Here is a 12,991-nt window from a genome sequence, read left to right as displayed (position 1 = left end):
AGGACGAGAGGTAGACCTAAAAACACCTAGCATAACAGAAATTATACAAAATGGAGAGGTGGCATGTGGCATTTTGCAGTTACGAGTAATATAATTATGTCTGTCAAAATAGACACATGTCTGAGTATAGCTGAAAGTGATGAAAAAAGTTTTAGGCCTTAAAACATAATGCGTCATTCAAGGAACTTCAAGTTGATGTTACAAAGATACCTGAACTGAGTCAAAAAATGGAAATGTAATAGACTGTGGGGGGAAAAAAAAAGGTAACAATTTATGGAAAATGTAGAGGAAAACCAAATGTGGAATAAAAATTAAGTCTTGGAGAAAATAGTCTGTATGATTCAGATAAATGTCTTTGAATGTTATCTATACACAGTAAATATCAAAAAGTAAGAGGGATACCCAGTATTACTCAACTGTATGTGGCATAAATACAGAGAATGAAAAGGATCTGTTCGTCTCTAATAAGACCAGCTGATTTTTAGAACTATGTTTCAGATTTAAGGAAATAATTGATAAAATGGTAATAGAAGAGCAAATTCATGTAACACACACACACACACACATACACACACACACACACCACCCACTCGCTGGCTCGGTGGTAACATTCTCGCATGCCATCTAGTAGACGGAAGTTCGCACCTTGCTCGGGTAGCGAAAAAGTTTCACTGACGAAACGGGAGATTACTGTCCCCCATGAACAAGGGGATGGATGTGTGCGTGTGTGAAGGCCATAAACCTTGCCCTTAGATAGGACTATTTGAGCCTTCAGCTCTCTTCCGCTAGTGTAAAAGCTTACGATCACGCTCCGATCACGTGTTTCTGACCGACACACACAAAAAAAACATTGCACACACACACACACACACACACACACACACACACACACACACACACACACACACACACACAAAACTAGTACACTACCACACTACATGAAGGAACCATAGCCATCGTTATTATGAGCTATGGTGTGGTGTAGCTGTTAATGTCCCTTTAGTATGAAATGGATAGTGTGCCGCTGTGTTCAGGAAGATCTTGAGGTGGATACTATTAAGGATGTCTCTGGGAATGTTAATGTTGAGATCTGAATGAAGTGAAAGTGTGTGAGATGTAGGCCCGTAGGTATAACATTAGGATTTCAGGTTATTCTTAAGGACTCCGTATTACTACTGGATGCTTTATTAGGAGAGGGTTGTGTTACAGTCCCAGAGCCTAGCAGATCTCTGTCTCCTCTAAAATCATTTAGAGAAAGGTGAGAAAGTTTCCTTTGTGTGTTACCCAGTGCTATGACCACGCTGAGTTCAGGGATTGTCAGCTGTGTACACATAAAACAACCCTCTCAGTATATTTGGCCGGAGGCAGCAGCCACTGCCAATTCATGATATTCTGGCAGCGCCTGCGTCATGATGACGAAACTAAAAACATCCACTCACATTAATTTGTCTTACCCCGGGGAAATAAAATGTTATAAATATAGATATCAACTGAAGAAAATTTAAATAACACAATACAGTACTGATAGTTTTAATGAATGATTGAACAATTATATGACAACATACTATACTAACAATGAGAGCATAAAAGTTACTAGAGATAATATTGAACGAAGTTAATGTGCATACATGATAGAATGATGAAAAACTGGTATTTTGGTACATTGATGAATAATAAGAGTACACCAATATAACAGCTGGTTTGACTGGATTCACTGCGGTATCGTGAGAGAATAAGGTCTAGTAAGAGCTAAATAATGATGGCATAATTACTTGGGTGTCCACACGTCTGCACACAAATCAACACTGTATAGCAGATGTGGAGTGGACCACGGCTTGTCCATTTCGTCATAGCCACACTCAAATTTCTCAAACGTCAGTGTCAGGTTGCAATTTCTTCTAGTCAGGTGTAACAAGTTTCATTGTTATCCTTGTTCCATGTTGTAACCTAATTTCACGAAGTCTTTTTTCCACAACTTTACACAGCGATGGACAAAAACGATCATAAAAAAAAAAAAAAAAGAGTAAATGCAATTGGAGGATATTCAAAATGTGGGCTTAAAAGAAGAGTGATGGAAGAAGTGAGGTATCTAAACGCTCACAAAGTCAGAATTCTTTATGTAATCAGTCATGTCCAGCTGAGGATAGGTAAGACTTACATTATGAACATGGAAAATAGACGAGATATTTATTGACGAAAAGATTTTAAAATTATGTGAACGAACACTATAGTGATGATGGGTCGGGTATGTAGAGAGAGAACTTAACTTGATAGACCACTGTAGTAGTCTGGGACAATGCAAAGTCCAGAAGCTTCGAGTGACTTGACAGGAATGTTCTTGCAGGTAACACTAACAAATGAAGGTGTACGAAATTAAAGGTATAATAGGTAATGTACATGTGCTACCGCGGTCACTAATTTCTTTACCTCCTTGGCTCGAGGGATATTGAAGTCATGGCTGAAACAGTCAGGCGTGCGGAAGCGGTTACTCTAACAGTCTAATAATGATTCATGAACTGCTTCATAACTGTGCTCATGTGTTTCATCCATGAGAGTGAGTTGTGGTTCAGGTGAGTGAGCCTCTTATAATTTAGTGGCTTGTGTTCGCTCGCCTGATATGTCTTCTACCCTGGCTTCGACCCACCACGAGCCAGGTAGGTAAAGAAATTACTGATCAGGATAGAACTCAGTATGGAAAACAGATATGTTGGAAGCAGGAGCGAAAGAACATGCTGAAGCAGTAGTTTCGACTGAGAGGCTACCTACTAAGGCATTCTCATAAGGGGCAGCTGTGATAAGAAGGATATTAAAGAGGAACGCAGGACATAGACGAAAGGATTGAGCACTAGACGAACATGAGTGTAAGATCTGCGAGGACAAAAGCCATATGGTCGCCAGGTAGCAGAAAATTCAAAGTACACAGATGCAATATAAGAGTCACTGAAAGGTCAAGGGAAGGAAATTGGTTGGAAGAAATGAAGGATGACTGCAAAATGAACAAGAGTATGGACCATGATAGTCGTGGAAAGGAAGGAGGCTTCTCGTACGAGATAGTACACTTCCAGACTTGAGAAAGAAAAATTAGGATCAAGATTAAATTTAGTGCGAGGCCATTACAAAACTAAACGAAGGTCTGACAATGGAAGAAGGTCTACTGTAACATAACCACTGACAGCATCTACAAACAAATGAATAAAATCCTCTACTTGTAACATTAATGACTGGATGGACAAAGACAATGGTTCAAGTTGAAAGTTGATATACAGTATTTGTGACTAATTTTACCATTCAGTTTCGGTAAGACATCAAAAAAATTGTTCAGTTGTGTGCCCATTTCATTCATATGTGTGACAACATTACCTAGTAACTATCGGTGAACATTCAGCAACCTATCCTGTGCTTCCAGAACTGAAACAAATGTTTCTAATTGTTCATGATATGCTGATAATTCACTAGATGCTTAGCCAAAAACATCACCAATGACTTTACCAATGAGATCAGAGAGACCTCGCTTTACAAGTGAATGTGATCATCGGACAGGTACACTATAAGGCAGGGAGGCATTTAAACTAATGAATAGTTTCTCAGTCCAAACAAGTTTCCACTGAAGAGGTTCATTTAGTTAAATCCAAAAAGATCCATTCACATGTTTGTTTACCAAGGAAGCGAGTAGGGATCGTATGGTGGACAGGTGACATACTCATTTCATGTGTGACTGTTATCAAGCTCTGAAGATCATAACTAACTGAGATGACGTCCTCCACTAACATACCTGCCCCCAGGGCTTTACCAATGCCTCAGGGTGGAGGTTCCCACCTCTGTCCTCATCACCCAGAGATGATCCGAACACAGCTAGTGCCAGCATGGTTGTCCACACTCCCAACATCTTACCTACGAGAGGAATCCGGATTAATGTTCAGATCAGCCATGTGGTCCTGACAGGTGGAGGAAAGGACACAAGGAACAGTGTGGCGAGCATTTGTCTGTACTCATTAACAGTAAAGTAGAAGGTGATAAAGGTGTAGCAAGGGCAGAAGGAGGAGAATGTGAAGAAGAATATGCATTATTTTCCTGATTTTCCTCCAACTCTAAGTGCCTGGGAGTTCCCTTTAAATCGTCTGCGTCAACCCACGTACTTTCAGAGGGCAATAAATCATTACACGCAAATTTGTTACCGTTACGAGATATCACGCGCTGTGGACCTGTAAATTTGTCACCTTATTTACTGTACAACTACGAGTAGATGAAGGAGAAAATACTGTACCCAACATTAATGTTGATAGATGATGTAACGTTACTCTGGGCAACGTAACACATCCTCTTTAGATAAGGCCAGAGTAGCCTTTATATACTGGTATATTTTCCGGAAGTCTGTCAGTTTCACTTTCACATAACCATCCAAGTTACAGAGTGAACTAGGTTTTGACAGTAACATAGAATAGGGCAAATTTTTAAAGAATCCACATAATACAAAGAATGAAATTTCGCCAATGGATGTATTGATGGAGCTATTGATTGAAACAATAAAATAAAGTATCCACTCATCCCAACAGGTGCTTTGAGAACCTAAGTACCTCAAGCACTGCAACTCCCTACAGTTTTGCCGCCAGATGGTTGAGTAAGACATTACAATTACTGATGTTATACTGCTTATAAATCTCAAGAAGAAGAGCACTGTTGAACACCGAGCTATTATAGGTAGTAACAGTGGATGATGCAGTGAACGGATAAATAACATTATTAATGAGGGCTCGTGCAGTCTTAGCATTCTTGTCTTGGAGAGCTAGGAGAACACAGTAAACTGAGAAATGATTAACTGCCAAAAACAAATACTATGCTCCAGACTCCGTAATAGGCAATTAAAGGAGGTCAATTGGCATAGTTTCACATGGACGTGAGGTAACTAGATATTGTAAGAATGGCGTAGGCAGTAATGCGGTTGACCAGGCAGTAATGCGGTTGGCCCTTTATGACGATTACAGGGAACACAGGAATCACAGTGAACATTTAATGTCCTGAAGCATAATAGGCCAATAAAATGAAAGACGCGCTAGTCTCAAAAATCTATCTTTTCCCAGACGGGATGCATGAAGTGTATTATGGTGCACTGTAGATATTAAATCAGCGGAAACAGCAAGCTGACGTACCGGGAACAACAAGTTGACCTACCTCTCTGTTAGGTATGTCCCTACCGGTAAGGGATGTCGTCCAATACAAGATTTCATTAGCTAACATGAGATCATGTACTGACACTGGCAGAGTAAGTAAGGTCGAAGCATCTCCTGACTTCGGGAAGTAAATAACCTTGACCACAGAGTATCTGTGTGCTGACAACTATAAACTACATCTGAGGTTAGTGTGGTGTAAGGAACTTCACTTGGTTGATATAGTGAGACTGCCGCGGGTAAATGACGTGAAATGAGCATCTGCAACTACATTACCTTCACCAGGCACGTACGCAAAGGTTGGGCTGAAGTCTTGGATAATAACAGACGATTGTTCTAGCCGCCCAGTAAGATTTCTTCTTCAGATCACAAAGTAGGAGATGATCTGTTTGGATATGCACTGGATGTCCGTAGATTATGTCTCTGGAATGTCTGAGAGGTGAAACAGCTGCTAAAAACCCCCAGTCAGTAACACTGTAGTTATGTTCAGTGGCACTGAGGGCACGATTAGCATTGAGGGCACGTTTCCTCTTTCCTTTATCAACTTGTACCAACACTGTGCCTAGGCCTACCCATGAAAGAAGAAAAGGTTTCTGATAATCAGGGAATGCCAGGACTGGGACATTAACATGCGCTATCTTCAGTGTTTCAAAGGCATGAAATTGGACATTTGCCCGAACAAAGGGTTCATTATCTTAAGTAATTTAGTAAGAGTGGTAGCAATCCATGCATAACCTTCAATAAATCACCAACAATAGCCACTTAGTCTAACAGAACTCTTTATAGCATCAGTACTAATGTTTCTAGGAAGTTAGAAACTGTCTTAACTTTCTCATTTGAGGTATGAATTCCCTCAGCATCAACCACATCTCCATGTAATTTACTTCTCTTACACAGGAAGTTGCATTTACTAAGCTTAACTTTTAGACCTGCCATTTGGAGGCGTTAAAAAACTTGTTGTAGTTTGGCAAAATGTTCAGGGGTTTATTTACTCACCACAGTGATGTCATCTACATTAGCAACAACAGAATGGCGAATCATACCACTGAATACAGAATGGATAATGATGAATAATAATGAAACATTTCAAAGAGAAACAAGAAGCCTTTTAGCGCATATGTGCCAAGCATTGGTCGGGAACGAAGCTAAAAAGGGGTGGATAGTTACAGCCTAGTGCTGGTAGGAACTGCAAATGCAATCCTGCCACAGTTTGAATGGGACAGCACTTGCTCTTGTCACTGAAGGGTGTGGAGTCTCACCACCCGATGCAAGCACGCATCAGTCTTTTGAGTTAGTCAGCCATATGTAGGGCAATGTCATCTGACTCCGCCTCACCTGATTCTGTTCCTGCCTCATGCAGACTCCCTGCCTCATCCACCCCCGCCAAGCCTCTGCCCAAGGATAGTAGGAGAGGTCTCATGGCAGTGCCACAGGGCGTGCCTTGGACGCCAGTGTGTTTAGTTTATCCAGTAGTGAGGCTCTTCCCCAGAAAATGATGGAAGTTATCACGTTGCAAGCGACGTGTCACTTGTGCCCCCTCCCCCCTACTCTGAGACGTCTGATCATGCCCTCACACTGCTTCAGACAGTGGGAATGGCCTATGACAGTGATTCCTTCCCATCAAAAGAAAAGGTGGACAATCCCGGTGCCTTGGAATGCAAAGAAGATGGTGGTAAGCATGGAAGTCACGTAGGCCATAAATGCTGCCAGTCCTCTCGGTTCCCTAGCCAAAGTCTGGGCTGCACACTCACACATGGAGACACCCCACTTCAAAGCCAAAGTTGCTCATCATGCAACAGGAATAACGGGCGAATTGTAAACCCAAAGTCTGTTGGAACTTTCCACTTTATTTTTGACCAGAGGCTCACAGGACCCACTCTGTTCAAGCCCTGCCTCTCAACTGATAATAAGCCAGGCCACTCCATTCTACCTAAGTTGCCAAACCTGAGGTCAGCACAAATTCCACTTGGCATCAGCGATATCAGTCACATAGGACAGGGCTACACCCACACTGTATACTTATATGCTGCTAGACATATATCAATATAATTATATTGACACTAGCTCAGCTGCAAGAGATCATTAGATCACTTGTAACAATCACCTTCACGGCCATGCTCATCAACGCAACCACCTGAAGACCTGGGGATGCTTTCAATTGCGAGATGAAGAGTTGTTGATCAGTATGGTCTTTAATTTGTTTCCCTAACAGCTATACTTTCTCAGTTATGAAGATCTGAAAAAAGGATATTTTGGGAAATATACCCATAACGTGGGAGATCGTGCCAAAATAACCCCAGCATCTAGGGGTTATATAGTGGCCAGAATGTGTACTGAATGCATTTACAGGGCGAGATGACTCTTCCATTATTACTTGCCAGTAGCCACTAAGTCATGGGAAGTGAAAACAACGTTATTGTTTCCAAGTGATTTCAGTAAGTCAGTTAAAACTGGTAATGGGAATCGATTCGGTACAGAGTTTACTTTATCATAGGGAACGACAGGTCTAACTCACCTCCTTTCTTGGGGAGTAGGAAAAGCGGACTATTTCAAGGACTGACCTAATGTTCAATGATGTCCTGATTAACATATTCTGTACAATCTCGTCAGTTTCTTTTCATAAACTATGGGATAATCTATATGCTGGGACATAAATTGGATGAGGACCGGCAATCAATTCAGTTTTGTGCTTTATCAAATTGTTCGTCTGGTAATGCCATAACATCCCTATAGGTCTGCTAGAGATTAATTTATAATTTTTTATACTCAGGAAAGTCGTCCACCTTTACCTGAATGGTAAAATCAGTCATAGCAGACTCCATAAAGGTTTCAGTGGTACATACACCAAGTAAATGATCATCATCATTGTCCATAGCAGTTACTGTGAATAGTATATCCTGGCACACCTTTTCAGCCGATGGGTACACCAGAAAATCGCCAATCTTTTTACAATTTTTCAGCTTTATTGGAGCATTGGTGATATTTAGTTAAAAGAGATAACACAAATTATCCTGAACAGGGATAACAATGCTGACTCACCACTCACACAAAACGTCTCAGGTAACGTTAATGCATTCACTTCTTTTTTTGCACCTACAACTCGGGCAGAGATTATCGTGGATTCGTGCGGTAACAAAACTGTGCACCATTTTGTCACTGCTTGTAGCATCTTTGCGTGATGCAAAATGACATTCAGACGATTTGAGTTAGTTAAATGAGACGAAGATGAGTCAACAGATGTGTCACTGTTAGAGAGGGTATCATGATACTGTCACAATACTCTCTACTGGTGACTGTGGAGCAGGAGTTACGGTAGACTATGTCACCGAATATACTTGTTAAAAGACAGGGTGTGGACAATTCAAGTCTGGTACATAAAGTACCTTTACTATAATACTATCACAAGCAGGTATCAGTGCAATATAATGTTGAGCCATAGTGTCAGTTCCAATAAAAACATCTGCACTATACCGGAGTTTGTTTGTGACATAAAACTCAGCTGTTTTTTTTTTTTTTTTTAATTCCTCGAGTTGTATTTCAAGAGTTATCTTGCCTATCACATAAAAGTCAGAGCCATCAACACCACAGAGGCGAACATCAGGCGGCTCAAGGACACAGACCCTTTTATTCTATCTTTTATTGCTGTCTAGGGAAGATTTCACCTCAGACTCAGTGCCCATAAAAAATGATGTAAGGACTCTTTCCCAACTACCTTAGATACCTACACCAAAGAGAGTCAGAGGAACAATCTGGCATATGAGAAGCTGAGAATTTTGTGTCGTTATGGAGGATTCTGTTGGTTCTGGCACAGGGTTTCCTCTGACAATGCTTTAGCATGAGCATGTCATCGGTTAGTGGAATGATGGTGGCTTTTATGATAAGCACAGTACTTATTCCTTAATGTTCGTAAGGGTGATTTACTATAACGCCTGTGTCCTCGTTCATCCCCTAGTCTCTTGTAAGAATTAGCTACGTGACGACCATATGGTCTACAGTACCAACAGACTGTCTTAGTTTTGCTTTTAGATCTGGAACAATCATGATAGAAGCTGCTTTGTGACTCAGGTCTTGCAAGTGACATAGTTGGTGAATGTGGTGTGACGTTATGTTTGTTGAGTGGACGTGAGTGTCCTTGATCTTGCGACTGAAACGGTGGTGTTGGGCAAGTAACTCATTGAGCTGTACTAACTGTCTGAGTAGGTATTATATCAAGTTTCTCTTCTGTCTGTACAGTTGCCATGGTTATATCATCTTGGTTATGTCATCCCTAGGAAAAAAAAAACTAAATCTCTAAAGCGACATCTTATTAATCCTTGCTAAGACGATTTAGGAACCTGAGAACTAAACATCGTTGCTGCATTATTTACTGCTGAAGTAGTTTTTCCCATATCATCAGTTTCCGTCCACGGACTGTTTCCCAATGCCTTCAAAATTTCCGTTCCTCTAGCTGCTGATACCACAGCTGCATCTAACAGCGTATTTTGTTCGGAAGGGATGAACTTATCCTGTCTCATACTTTGCAATACTTTGTAGATGCACGTGAAACATCCTGCTTTCGTGTGGTAACTGGTTACAAACAAATCTACAAATTTGTTACAAAATTCATGAAAGGAAATAAACTTCTCTAAAAACCTACATCTTTTCAGGGATCCCAGTCTGGAAAAAAAACATCATCTAATCTGCTCCCAAGGCTGGTGATTTTATCACTGTCTGTTGTAAGTCCTTTGTTTGTAACTGCAGACACGACAACACTAATGAAATCATACACGCTAATAGAAGGATTCATACCCGTAAATGTAGGACGCGATGCATCTTGCAAGATGATCATTTAGGAGGCAGGAGGGGTTGCACATTGATACATCACATTAAAAAAAAAAAAAATAGAGGAAGCAGGTGAAAGTAACTAGAAATATGTGATGTACTGGGGGTATGATATGAATGGGTCTCATCTGATTGTACTATTTCTTGCAAATAAGTCTTTCCATTTCTTAATCGAGAAAGATTGTCATGTGAGCATTCAATCAGGGTTGGTTTTATTTCATCTCCAGAAGAACGTGTATCTCCATCAGATAAATTACCTTGCTAAAATAAGTTAATGCCATTAAGAAATAAATTGCAGTAAAAAAAAAGTATGAAGGATTAAATGAATAGAAATGAAGAGACCTTTTTAAAATCTATAACAAACTTATGTACAATAATAATCAACAAAGGAGGGTGTTTATATATAAAATATTTACAAATGAAGTGTTCTTATGGATAAATATGGTAAAAGATTATCGGGAGTATGAAAATTTATCTGAGGAACATGCTTTAAGTAGACAAATTTAATTGTGTAACCAAAGGAAAATATAATGTACAAAGATTATTGGTCTGGAGATAATAAAAGAAACTTTTTACTAAATGGTGGTAACTCACCACCTCTTATATAGCATATGGTATTATAGATGCAAGGTGTTGGGTGTGACACAAGCTGATGTTGATAGCTGGGTAGGAGGGGAAGAGGGTGAGTTGCAGGTCACCGGCTTAGGGTTTGACAATACGCAGAATCGTGGTCGAATGAGAAGCCAGCCAATCTTGGTGACAGGCTGGCTTGTTGACAGGTAGGCTCGGTGACAGGTGGGTTTGGTGACAGGCGGGCTCGAGGAGACAGGTTCCATGTCAGATGGGCTCGATAATCAACTGGCTCGATGACAGTCAGGCTCGATGTCAAACAAGCTTGGTGACAGATGGAAGACAGTCAGTATACAGGCCATTGGATTTGACGGTAGACAGACTTCAGAGTAGGCGTGTTCCTGACCTCACTGCCATCAGAATGGGAGATGTACACACCCGTAGATGTACAATCAGAATTTCAGGTTATTCATAAACACTCCGTATTATTATTAGATGCATTGTTGGGAGAGGGTTGTGTTACACTCCCAGAGTGGAGCAGATCTTTGTTTCTCCTAAAATCATTTGAGGAAAGGTAACAGAGGTTGTTTTGTGTGTTACCCAGTGCCATGACTACGCAGACTTAAGGGACAGCCAGCTCTGTACACATAAAACAGTCTTCTTACCAGATTAGGCCAGAGGCAGCAGCCACTGCCAATTCATGACATTCTGAGTCATGACGACTAAACAGCAAACATCTGCTTTCTTATCATTGGATATCAGGTTAGAATGAATGTTAATTAGATTTTATATGAAATATCAGTGAAGAGGGTTTGATAATAGTTGTTGCACCCCCAGACTCACTTGAAACGAGAACCCAATGGACTTCAGGCCTATGCTGCCCTTATGTAGTCCGTCATTTTCCTTTTGGGGGATAATGAAGTACCTGAAGGAGATCTGTGTAACGAGGCATTTGAGCGGCCTGGTTATATCTGTACCATCTCGTGAAGGCGTTCCTCTGCAGCACCGATGAGCGTATTATTGATTATAATGTAGAATGTGAATAAGTTCTACCTCTCTGTCTGTTGCCAGATGTCTTAACCCCGTAAGGTGTGGCCATAGACAAATTGCCCCAATGTTCCCCTGTCCCCCGCCATATTGCTGCCCTCCCCCCAGCTCACACCCCCATCTCTCCTAAATCTTTCCACTCCATTCTTCCAACTCATCCTGGGCCTCCCCCTCCCTCTCCCCCTCTCCACCTAACTCAGATATACTCTCCTCGTTAGTCTCTCGCTCTCCAACCCCTCCACATGGCCAAACCACCTCATTGTATTTCACCTAACGCTTTCTGTCACATCCACATCCACACCACAACCCTGCTTCACTTCGTCATTTGTCAGTCTGTCTCTCCATGCATCTCAACATGCTCCTTTCAAATAACTCGTTTCCACTGTTCACACTCTTGACTTGTGTCCTTCCAACAAGGTCTAAGCTTCACCACCATCCATTAGAGTTGGTGTCCTAATGGTATCATGCAATGACTTGTTTACCTCCATGTTCACTTCCCTATTTCTTATCACTGTTGTCAAAGAATCATCAACCTTTATCCCTTTTTGTACCCTTTCAAGCACGTCATTCTCCAAACTTCAACTCTCTCTTATAACACTTCCCAAGTGCTTAAATGCACTCACAGTTTCCATTTCCTCAACATTCAACCTCACTGTGCATTCAATGACTTCTTTTCTCTCGAAGATCATACCTTTACTCCTCCCAACATTAACCTTTAGATTCCATTTCTTACTCAGTCTCCCAAATTCATTCACCAAACCTTGCAGTTCCCCATCTTCTTCATTTGACAATAGGGTACCATCTGCAAACAACAGAACAGAAAGTTTCCAAACGCTGCCCTCTTTCACTAGGCTCCACTGCCTTACCTTGTATCTCTTTCGTAACCCCTTCCATATACAGACTGAACAACCATGGAGACATGATACATCCCTGTTCCAATCCAGCATTCAAGTAGAAAAATTCACTCAGTACACCATCCACACGCACTGCAGCCTTAGCACCCTCATACATACGCTTCACGGCATTCAGGAGCTTGACAATCACTCCATATATTCTAAATATCGACATTCCATTTCTATCCACTCTGTCATATGCTTTCCCGAAATCATTGAACGCGACATACAACATCTTTCCCTTTTCTAGAAACTTTTCCACCAAAGACCTAAGAATAAATATTTGATGTACACAACCCCTTCCCTTCCTAATTCTTCCCTGTTCTTGTCCAACTAATTCTTCTGTTATTTCCTTAACTCTGTCAATAAGTATCCTACCATATATAATTCCTATTACACTAAGAATACAAAACCTCAAATTTCTTTTACCACTTTTCCTTTTTACAGGGGAATAATTATACCTGACTTCCAATCCTCCGAGACTCTGCCTTCCTC

The sequence above is a fragment of the Coenobita brevimanus genome, chromosome 48 (genome assembly GCF_032717465.1).
Source record: "Coenobita brevimanus isolate Jiangsu-jjx chromosome 48, ASM3271746v2, whole genome shotgun sequence".
Taxonomy (NCBI): domain Eukaryota; kingdom Metazoa; phylum Arthropoda; class Malacostraca; order Decapoda; family Coenobitidae; genus Coenobita; species Coenobita brevimanus.
The sequence above is the reverse complement of the archived record's forward strand: the minus strand, read 5'-3'. Positions refer to the sequence as shown.